Below are 12,048 nucleotides of genomic sequence, written 5' to 3'. Positions count from 1 at the left end.
GAAGCTGTGGCAGTTGACAAAGCAATAGCTAGGCTTTAGCTGAAACACGATGATATTCACTGTTTTTGGAGCTTCGCCCAACACTTCAAGCTATGCATGCATGCATGCGCCATATAAGAGATGCAACAAAATATAGGTTGAAACATGGAATCTTCAGAAATTATTCTCAATTTCTTAATTTCCAATCACTTCATATGCGAAAATATATAATCCTTTTGATTAAACCTCAAACAATCAAAGCATCCAACCAGGGATGAACCCAGTGGGTGCAATTGCAGAGCCTGTAGCAGTATCCTCGTCTGTTATATTACCAGGATTATAACTGCACCAAGCAAAACAAATTTCAGAAGTACATAATTGACACAACCAGCAAAGAAATTAAAATACATACCCCATTTGCAGATAATTGCAGCAATATAAAGGCTCGGAAAAGGCATCCGACCGTGGCGGCGGCACCGGTGGTGGATGGTTGTATGGAACGCTTTGCTCTCCGGTTTCCCACGTCGATCTTATCATGGAACTACTTTCCTCCAGCTTCCAAAGTATTGAAAACGTAGCAAATGCTATTAAGATCGATTACATTCAACATCCGACGTAAAATATTAATGATTTTGAAGATTTTATTTTACCTTCATTCTCAAGTTCTGTTGGTTTCCAGTAGGACTTCTTCCTGTATAAAGAACAATATATCAATGGAAGTTGGTCGATCATATTCATACTTTCGTTGAAATATATTAACATACCTTTGTTTGAAGTTCAGAAAATTGGTCCATCATCATCTGCATCTGCATCTGCATCTGCATTCATGAAAGAGAAAACTAAGATACTATTTTGTGACCTAAATCATCTAATTGAATGAAAAAAGAATTTGATTTTGATTACCTTCCTAGACCTGACTTTCCTCAATGAGAAGTCCAACTGGTGCTCAACCTGCTCCAGTTCCTTGATGCCCAAGTCACCAAAATTCTCCCCAAGAAAAGGTCTGCCCAACACAAAAGTACATATTTTCCACATGAACCGCAAGCAACTTATTTTATGAACAAATATGAATGAGAGAGACGATTTAATTCACCTCTGTGAATGCTGAAGGACCTCAACTTTTGCTTTCAGCTTCAGATACTCCTGGTACTTGCTCTGCTTGACATAATATGCATCAACACTTTTGGAAATTTTTTTTTGAGCCCAAGGCTGGAATAGAAGAGATTAAATTAATTCACCTGAGTGTCAATTTCTGATTGACCAGGTTCCAATGCTCCATAGGTGTAACTATTGTACTTCTCAAGTATCTTAGCTATGCTGCTTGCATAATAAATGTCAAGAAAGAAGGATATAGTATATGACAAATTCGAACCAAACTGTCGTTATCAGGGACAGACGCAATATATTATATTAGTGATGCAAACTTAAGAAGTTAAATTAGAAATTTAGGAAGTGTGAAATTAATGTGCAATTCCATCCCTATACCTCAACACCCCTCGATTCATCCCTTTACGTGATGGTATGAGAACTTGACATTCCTAGAACCTCTTCCTTACCATTCATCAAATTTTTAGATTATTAGAAACTAGATGCTTGGCTAATTACTGGGACAAAAAGCACAGGGTATGGGTATATTCTTTTTGTCCTGTAAGAATTTTCTTTTTGTTTTGTGTCTCTTATCTTTTACTTTTATGCTAACTTTTATTGGGGCAATTTTGGGCTACTTTATCCTTGATAAAATTCTTCTTTTCCTCTCTTTATTTTTAAAATTTAATGTAGGCTTTATAGATAAAGAAGAGAGTGCGGAAACTCATCTATAATAAAAATCTGAGAAAAGTAATAACTATAAGTCGATTTAAGAGAATAATATGTTAAATTCTATAAATAAAGTTAGAGTTTTAAATATCGGTACTATAAATGGAGCAAAATATATCAAAATGATAATTCTCATAGTAGACTTCTTCATTACTTGATCTGAATTAATCTATTAATGAATTAAACAAAAATAGTTCTATAAAAAACTAACACAAACACGTACAAGAATACAAAGAGCTGTACGTGGGAAATAATACCATATCTTGTATGGTATACAATTATAATATTGTTTAATAATAGCTATTACCTTAGCACTACTAATTATATGATGATCTATATAATCATTTTTTTAAATGACACTAAGAGAAATATAACGTTTATCCCCATTTAATTATATATATGGTTATAATCCATTTATATAGTGTACAATTTTTTATATATGTAAAACTAACAGTTTTAAACAAATTTAGGATCGTTGGATATAGTGAAAATAGAAAATTCAAATTAATTCTATATTTTTTTGAGTAAATGTCTTTCATCTCTTATTATTAATCTCATATGTCTATTTTTTTCATCCAACAATTAAATAAAATCAGTCCAAGACAAGTCTACAATTTTATTTAAAGAATATTAAATTCTTTAACACTCGACCCATTACACAAATCTCATAATTAACTCTACCAAGTTTCAAAAGAAGAAATGAATGCAAGAGAGAAGAATAGATACTGCAAGACAAAGATTTGTGAACACACAAGGCATAACAATAAGAGGACAATGTATTATACATGTAAATGTGTGAAGAGCGGTCAAAGATATTGTCCAGAAAATGCATTATACGTGTAACCGTGCTAAAAACAGTCAGAGATATTGTCCTTAATAAACATGTTCCATATCAATGTGTACATGTGTTGAATGTCTTTCGGTTAAAGCTGCAAAGGACCTTACTACGTTTTAATCTAACCAGTTCACTGATACAGAGATGACAGCACCATTAATTTACATTCCCCAACACCCATAATCATCCCTCCCAAACCAGAACAACAACAACAAACACTAAAAGGGCAAACTTTTTCCCTATGAAAACGAATCTGCCCTAATTCCATGAAATCAACATATCCATGAAGGAGAAGATGCAACACTAAACTGATTCAAACCCATCACTTAAAATCGACAGCAACAACAAACAAAGACAAAGACAAAGACAAAGGGCAAAGGGCAAAGAAAAGCGGATAACCCAGATTGAGATTTTTCAAGGCAAAACCAGAGGGTGAATTCACGAGATAATGTTCTCGATTTTTTTTTCACGATATGGTGCACATCCTAGATTAATTGCTGGAATGGGGTGAATTATACAGTGATCGCCATAGGACGCCATGCAATCCAGGCGACCTTGGAGGTCGCCATGCAATCCGGGCGACCTCCAAGGTCGCCATGGCATCCGGGCGCCCTGTGTGTATTTTGCAAAGGTCGCCATGCAATCAACATGGGACGTGGGAATGCATGGGGGAGGGGATGCATGCTGTGCATGGGACGTGGGAACTGTGCATGGCCATGCAGATGCATGCTGTGCATGGGACGTGGGAACTGTGCATGGCCATGCACGTCGAACGGTGTAGGTCACGGCGGCGTGGTAGGTAGGTCGCCATGGAGTCTCAGTGACCAAGGTCTGGTCCTGTACTGTAGTTGCATGCATGCGTTGCATCATAGCTGAGAGATTCCTGCACCCGTAGCTGTATGTGTTGCATCTATAGTTGCGTTATTGCAGCGTTAATTTAGCTGTCAGCCTTTCAATGCTCAATAGTGGTAGAAGCACAAGCAGAACCAGCACATATAAACTTTGCCGAGAGAAAGAAAAGGAAGAAGAAGAAAAGAAGTAAAGGCTCAAACATAGTTCGTGAGGTAATTTTTTTTGTTTAATTTAGTTTATTATATGAAATTATTAGTTTGTTAGTTTCGGGTTTAGGGTAAAATTAAAATCTAGTTAATTAGTTTGTTAGTATAAATTATTAGTTTGTTAGTTTAAGTTATTATATTAGTTATTAGTTTAAGTTATATATTATATATAAAAAATTAGTTAATTAGTTTCTTAGTTAAGTTATTAAATATAAAAATATTAATAATTTGTTAGTGTCTTTAAACGTATATTAGGTTGTTCGTTGAAGTTGAAGTTATATTATAAAAAAATTAATTAGTGCTTAATTAGTTTGTTATTTAACTAAGTTATATTATAATAAAGAAATAGTTTATTAGTTTAAGGTATATATAATATATTAGATATATAAAATTTTTGTGGGAGCTATTGTTGTTTAAATAAATATTTTTGTTACACATACAGGACATTATTTCACAATATTTGCCCACGTACAGATGATTCGAAGAAGAAAAACAAGGCAGGAAAAGAAAGTAAAGGAAGAAGGCATAAAGACGTGAGTAATTTATTATTTTTGTTGTCCATTTTTTGTGTTGTGTATGTGTAAATAGTTAGTTAGTAAGTTTATATTAGATTATATAAACTAATTTGTGCGAGATAATTTCCGTTTTAAAAAATATTGTGTTTAAAAATATTTAGTTGTTTTAAAAATATTTTGTTTAATTTACATTGTATGTGTAATTAGTAAGAAGTAAAAAATTAATGAATGAAATACGGAACAACGCATTATCTCACGAAATAATTATTTCGAGAACATTATCTCGACAGTTTGCCTAACAAATTGTTGAATTTTTAAAAAAAAAAATATTATCAAAACTAATCATTATTATTAGTAATAATTACTAAATGATTAGTATCAAATCTAAATCATTAAATATTTATAATAAATAATTATTAGTGATTATGACTAAATCATATTATTATTAAATCATTAGATTAATAGTAATTATCAAATCATTATTAGGTTTATTAGTAAGCAATCAATCAAGTTAAATAATAAATTTTATTTGATCATAATAAATAGTATTTATATTATATTTAATAATTTATGAAATATCTTATCTAATTTTTAATCTAAATTAATTTTTTTTTATTTGTAGAGAAAATGAGCAGCAACTTTTCACGATTGTCCATTATAATGGACAGATTATGGAAAATGAGGTCGCAGTAGTTTTTCAGTCTGAAAAACCAATAAATATGATGTTCAAAAAAGACATCACATTTATAGAAATGAAGCATAAGATAGAAAGAAAAATTCGAGCTGCAGTTGATGGTTTGAGGTATAGGTTTATGATATGCTCTAACCCAGTCAGATATGCTGCAGTTTCACTTGAAGAAGATGATGATATTGGAACCATGGTTGGATTACATGAGTCAACCAATATAGCAGTTATTGAATTATTTGTTGATGTGCGTAACATATGTGATGTTCCTGGGTCATCAAGAGTGTGGCTCAAAATCCATCTGAAATGGCTTTATATAGTCAGTTTGAGGAGCCGACATACAGGTTCCCGAACAGTTTTATGGCACTATTGGAAAGTGTAAATGAAGTCGGGGGGACATCTACAACAGCAGAGTATGAGATGAGAAACATACCAGAATTGGTTGTTGATATTGACGCTGAAAATAGATGGGGAGAAATTCATGATGATTCAAGCGAAGATGAAGAAACTGAAGAACCCGTTTTGGGCGGCGACGAAATATTTTGGTGGAGGTGCAATTGATGAAGTTCCGACACCGTATGAAGCTACTCCTCACATGTACGAGATAGATTATGATGCAATGAGGGCACCTGAATTCCCAGACATGCCACATTTACCTCCGTACCAAATGACTGAATCATTCGATAATTCTGGTGAATTTTCAGTTGGGGTGCAATTCAGAGGAAAAAATGAAGCTACGCTGGCGATTAAAGAGTACTACATCAAATGCCATGTTGATGTCCATGTTGCAGAGTCCAACCAGAAAACCCTATACGCAAAGTGTGTAAAATATGGCCCAGAGTGCAAGTGGAAGATCAGAGTGTCAAAAAATCAAAGGCACGATGTTTGGGTCATCACGAGGTACAATGGTTCGCACACATGTTTGCGAAACTCCATCGAACAAGACCACCGACTATTGGACTCCGATGTAATATGTGAATACGTGAAGGCGATGGTTGAAAAGGATCCAAGGATATCTTGTTCAGTGTTAGCTGCATCTATTCGAAGCCAATTTGGATATCAAGTAAATATGGCAAGGTGTGGAATGCGAAAATGAAGGCAATGAAGTTGACGTATGGAAATTGGGATACATCGTACATGAGCTACCACATTTGCTACAAGCAATGAAGCGATTTATCCCAGGAACTATAGTGAAGTCTCAACCATGCCCGCATATGACGAAGAAGGTCAACTTCTGCCAGGGAAGAAAATATTTCATAGACTATTTTGGGCATTCAAGGCATGTATTGAAGGATTTCCATTTTGCAAATGTATGATCCAGTAGATGGTACGTGGTTGTATAGTCAATATAGGCATGTACTTTTGATGGCAGTTGCTCAAGATGGTGAGCGAAATATCTTCCCAATTGCATTCGCCATTGTTGAGGGAGAGACAACAAAGGCTTGGGATTTCTTTCTGACCAATCTACGTCAATATGTCGTTCGTGAAGATGGAGTTTGCTTGATATCCGATAGAGGAACGGGTATTTTGGCGGCAATTGAACGACCAGGAAGTCGTTGGATACCTCCGTATGCATATCCGACATTTTGTATCCGTCATATTGGCAAGAATAGTATCGACCAGTTTCATAACGCACATATTCGTAGCGAGATAGTCAGCATGGGTAAGTTTTATTTTCAATATTTGTGTGTTTTTTACGTGGTTTTTTTAATTGCGGTTTAACAATATATTATGGAACAGGATACGAACTACGTCGACCAAATTTTGACAAGAGATTGGAGAATTTGAAGGTATTTTACGATGATCAGCGTGTTTGGAAGTGGGCTTCAAAAATACCGCGGGAAAAATGGTCGCAAGCATATGATGAAGGTCGGAGATACGGACATATGACCACAAACCTTGTTGAGGCCATTAATTCGGTACTAAAAGGTACACGCCATCTCCCAATAGCGAGTGGTGAAAGAGACGTACTTTAGACTGGGTAAAGTTTGGTCGGACAAAGGCAAGGAAATGAGAGTCTCATAAATAGAGGTAAACTTGGGCTCCTACAGTGGTGGAATCAATGGAAGCAAATGAGCGATTGGAAACATCAATGGTTGTTCATAATTTCGACCGAGTTGGTCATACTTTTGTCGTGTCGTGCATACGTCGTAACGTCGGAGGAGAAGACCAAACATTTAGAGTTGATTTACGACACAAATGGTGTGATTGTGGTCGTTTTCAGGCATGGAAATATCCATGTGCTCATGTAGTCGCTGCATGTATGTATGCTGGTGTAAGCGCATACACTTATGTTGATGAATGCTTCCACCTACGTAGGATATTAAATGTCTACAGCTATGTGTTCAGACAGATCCCGAATGAATCATATTGGCCCAAAAAGGATCATGATGAATGGCTACCAAATCCAATGCTTCGCAGAAGTCCAAAGGGTCGACCTGAGTCCACTCGAATTCATACCAGTATGGATTTTCATGCTATAGAGAGAGGTCAAGCAAAGAGATGCGGATTATGTAGGGGTGAAGGCCATTCAAAAAACAATTGTCCTAATTTACCAAGATATAGGCCTCATCATTAGTAATCATATATGTATTTCTATGTATTTATTAATCATTATAAAAATAATTTAATAATGATTTAAATATTTAATGATTTGATGATTTAGTAATGATTTGATAATAATCATTATAGTAATGATTTGATAATAATCATTATAATAATGATTTAGTAATAATCATTATAAAAATGATTTAATAATGATTTAAATATTTAATGATTTGATGATTTAGTAATGATTTGATAATAATCATTATAATAATCATTATAATAATGATTTTATAATAATTATTTAGTTATTATTTAGTAATTATTTATAATAATGATTTAATACTAATGATTTAATAATTATTACTAATAATTATAGAATACTAACAAATGAGTGTACAAGTGTGGATTACTGAGTTTAAATTTATACATAGTCGAATTTATTAATGATTTAAAATAGTTGATTTACTAAATATTTAATTATTTGATACTAGTAATGATTTGATACTAAAAATCATTGTTAAGGTTAAAAAAAGTAGTCTAATTTCAATAAATAATTTGTAATAAATAGCAAACGAGTTTACAATTGTTGTCGATGTCGGGGTGTTGTTGAATGATAATGTCGGGGCGGACGTCTGATACGTTGTGGCCGTTGTGGCTCAGGAGTATTGTACCCATCCCCCTCATTCATTGGGGGTATTTGAACTGTCATGTGTTCAAATTCATACGTCGACGAAAACGTAGGGAATAGATGGTGCCTCAGGCTGCACAAACTCTGGTATGTATGCCGGGCCAGTAGAATCATCAACTGCGTGATGCAACGATTGTGGTGCGCTATTATCCACATCAGTCATTTCCGCTTCAGTTTGTAGAGATGAACTCCCACTCCCACTCGGTAGAGAGTATTCAGCTTTACCAAATCTTTTCTTAAACCTCAAAAATTGTCGCACTCTACTATTGTTGTGAGGAACAGCTTTCCATTATCCAAAAAATAAGCAAGGTAAGCCGAAGTCTCAAAATTAAAGTCGTCGTCTTGAATGGCGTCAAGAGTTGGCATGAATGAAGCCCTATTGTTCCAAGCATTAATGTAGGTTGCATGCTTCTCAACCCAATTAACGCTTTCTTTACGACGACCATCAAATCTGTGCAGGTCGTCATGCGTCTTAACCCAATTCACTGGACGACGACCATCTAAGTTTTGGAGGAGGTCATGATCCCATGGACTCCGCGGAATAGGTTGGTGGAAGTGGAATTGCCTCAGCACTCTATCCCCAAATTGGATCTCAACAAAAGCAAAATTGATCAATGGTGTAACAGCACACCAAAATTGAAACCCATCTAAAATATCGTGCGGTATCAACGCAAATAATTCTTCATTCATGTATGGTCTCCAATTAAACTGTAAAATTACAAAAACAATAAAATTTATTTAAATCAAATAATATATTTAATTTAAATAATAATTAAAAAAATACAAATTATGCATACCTCCTTTTTGGCCTTAATGTCGATCTTCAACCTGAACTCTTTAATGTTGTTGTGCACCAACCCTGTGCCTTCAATTTTATGCCTCCATCTGTATATCAATCAAAACAAAAATAGAGACATTTTGTTCAATAATTTTAATCAAAATAAATATTTTTTAATTAATATTTTATATTAAATAGAGGATTCATATTACCTTCCGGCAAGTGGAAAGTCAACCGCAGTCCGACTAATCGGTGTCAAAAACGGAAGTCTATGCCAAGCCCATGATTGTAGCAGCAACGACATCCACCGATTTCTACTGTATTATTATCATTCACGACTAATGACGCCTTGCACATCTCACGATACAAGAACGCCAATATCGCCAAACCCCAGCTATATTGCCTACAATTCTCAAAATTTGTTAAAAAAAGAAGATACTGAGTGTGAACATAACTACCGGATTTATCAGGCATCAAATTCCCCCAATCAATTGTAATATATATGCTCATGTTGCATATATAATTTCGTGCTCCGTACTATTTGATTGAAGTTGAAATTCATTCTTCAACCATGACAACCTCACCCGCCACCCTTTACACTCTGGTGGTACGGGCGCTTTCCCAAGAAACAAGTTGCAAAGTTGTTCCACCTTATTAAACTCATGTGACATTACCACCGGCATCCCATTAGTTTGGACCCCGAGTTGCATTGCCACATCCTCCAAAGTTATCGTGCATTCGCCACACGGCAAATGAAACGTGTGCGTTTCTGGTCTCCACGTTCAATCAACGCACTGATCAAACCTGGGACCAACTTGTAATCTCGCACAAATGTTATATACCAAAATCCAGCCTCTTGCAAATTTTCTTCTATTAGTGGGTGTGGCTTGGGCACTTTATGTAGTCGAAGACGAAGGACTCGCTGCTCGTCCTCCTACAATTAAATATTTCAAAAAAATTATCACAATCATAAATAATATTCAAATATTTATTAATTATAATTCATTAAATAAATATTTTATTCACCATTATTCCCAAATGACTTGAAATATGTTCATTGTCAAGCCTCAACATGGAATTTGGTCAGCCATTAGAATGAATCTGTAAAAAAATTAAACAACAATATTTAAAAAATCATTTATATGATCTAATATAAACTAACTAACTAATTTACAACACTAAACTTTAATATAATAACTTATAATATAAACTAACAAACTAAACTTTTTAAAATATAAGTTAAACGTAAACGCTAAACCCTTAAACAACTAATAAAATATTCTTTTATATAACTAAAACTAACTAATAAACTATTTTTTCATTATATATACTACTAATAAACTTACTAACTAATTTTTATATAATATAAATTCAACAAACAAATATAACTTAACTATTTAACTAACACAAACTAATTAAATAATTTTTTTTATAACTAACTATTAACAAAACAAACTAATTAATTATTTTTAACTATATAACTATCAAACATATACTAATTAATAATTTTTAATTTATGTATACTATAACTTAAACTAACAATCATATAACCCTAAACTAACAAACTAATTAACTGCTTTTTGTTTTACGCTAAACCCTAAACTAACAAATTAAACATTTATAATAATAAACTAATTTAAATATAAAAAAATTTACCTTATCTCCCTTTCTTCTTCTTACTTTCCTTTCTCCCTTTCTTTCTTTCCCTTTCTCCTTTCTTTCTTTCTCGGCTGCAATCTCTTCTCCCTTTCTTCTGCAATCTCTTCTCCCTTTCTTTCTTTCTTTTATAACCGGCTGCCTCAATTATTTCACCAATAATTGTACAATTGCAGCTATGATATCATCAGCTGATTTCACGCAGCAATGGTTCAATTATTGTACCAATAATCAAATGGTTCACATGCATGCATTGGTTCAAATGGTTCACATGCATGCATTGGGAGCTGTAGGCATGCAGCGGGGAGCACGTGAAGGAATCTATGTGGCTGTGCATGTGCATGGATGATGGGAATGGCGCCGGGACTACATGGCGACCTACAAGGTCGCCGGGACTACATGGCGACCTACAAGGTCGCCGGGACTACATGGCGACCTACAAGGTCGCCTAGGCTGCATGGCGACCTCTCTATTCCTGTATGCTCCCCATTGGCTCGTATGGCTCGTATATGGCTCGTTGCATGCTCCCCATTGGCTCTCTATTCATGCATGCTCCCCATTGGCTCGTATGGCTCGTATATGGCTCGTATGTCACCCCGTATGTCGCCTGGATTGCATGGCGTCCTCCAAGGTCGCCTGGATTGCATGGCGTCCTATGGAGATCACTGTTGAACTCACCCCATTCCAACAATTAATCTGGGATGTGCACCATATCGTGAAAAAAAAATTCGAGAACATTATCTCGTGAATTCACCTATATATATATATATATATATATATATACCTAGAAGTGCTGCAAAATTCATAGAGCTTGCCACGATTGGAGAAGATGATGAGAGCAACCCCGGCATCGCAAAGAATCGAGAGCTCGTAAGCCTTTTCAGCATCCCATTCCTCCTCTTGGCGAACGTTACTTGTCGGTTTATCTTGTTCTCGATCCTCTTCAACTCCACTTTCCCTCTCCCCTTCACTGCAATATTTTTTTTATTATTAAAACAGAAACTGAAACCCAAATTCCCTGATCTCTTCTCTTTAGGGCAACAAGGTGTACCACTTTTTTGTTGTTTATGATAATGGAAGAGGGAAGTCTAATACACCATAGCTATTAGGTTTTCACTGTTTCGTACGTGAAAGAGAAAATGGTGTTGGATAGTAGCGTTTTAATGTATTTCTCTTCGTCAAGGGACTTTAGCTAGCTTGTGCTCAGCTAACAGGAATAAAACCTGCGTCCCTACCATCGCCACCTACATATTTATACTTCATGATATTTCTTCACGTACACCCGTAGCCATACCAAGTTTTTTATTAAACAAAAGAGATTACAAAATAATATATATTATAAGTATTCTCAATTATTTAACTATAAACGCTCAATCATCTTTCTAGTCATTGGTGTTCGAATCTAGGGACGGACGCATGATTCTATGTTAGGGGACGAACTTAAACTTCGAGGAACAAATTTTTAATAGAAAAATACATTTAAAAAATCTAA

General features: G+C 34.8%; 1 pseudogene; it reads right to left on the bottom strand.

Annotated features, from left to right (window-relative positions):
- Window positions 1–234: 234 nt before the first annotated feature.
- Window positions 235–11,819, bottom strand: LOC120127935 (annotated as a pseudogene).
- Window positions 11,820–12,048: the final 229 nt, after the last annotated feature.

Source organism: Hibiscus syriacus, unplaced genomic scaffold, assembly GCF_006381635.1.
Source record: "Hibiscus syriacus cultivar Baekdansim isolate YM2019G1 unplaced genomic scaffold, ASM638163v2 tig00001478_pilon, whole genome shotgun sequence".
NCBI classification, from domain to species: Eukaryota; Viridiplantae; Streptophyta; class Magnoliopsida; order Malvales; family Malvaceae; genus Hibiscus; species Hibiscus syriacus.
Note: the sequence above shows the minus strand (reverse complement) of the source record. Positions and strands in the feature narration are given on the sequence as shown.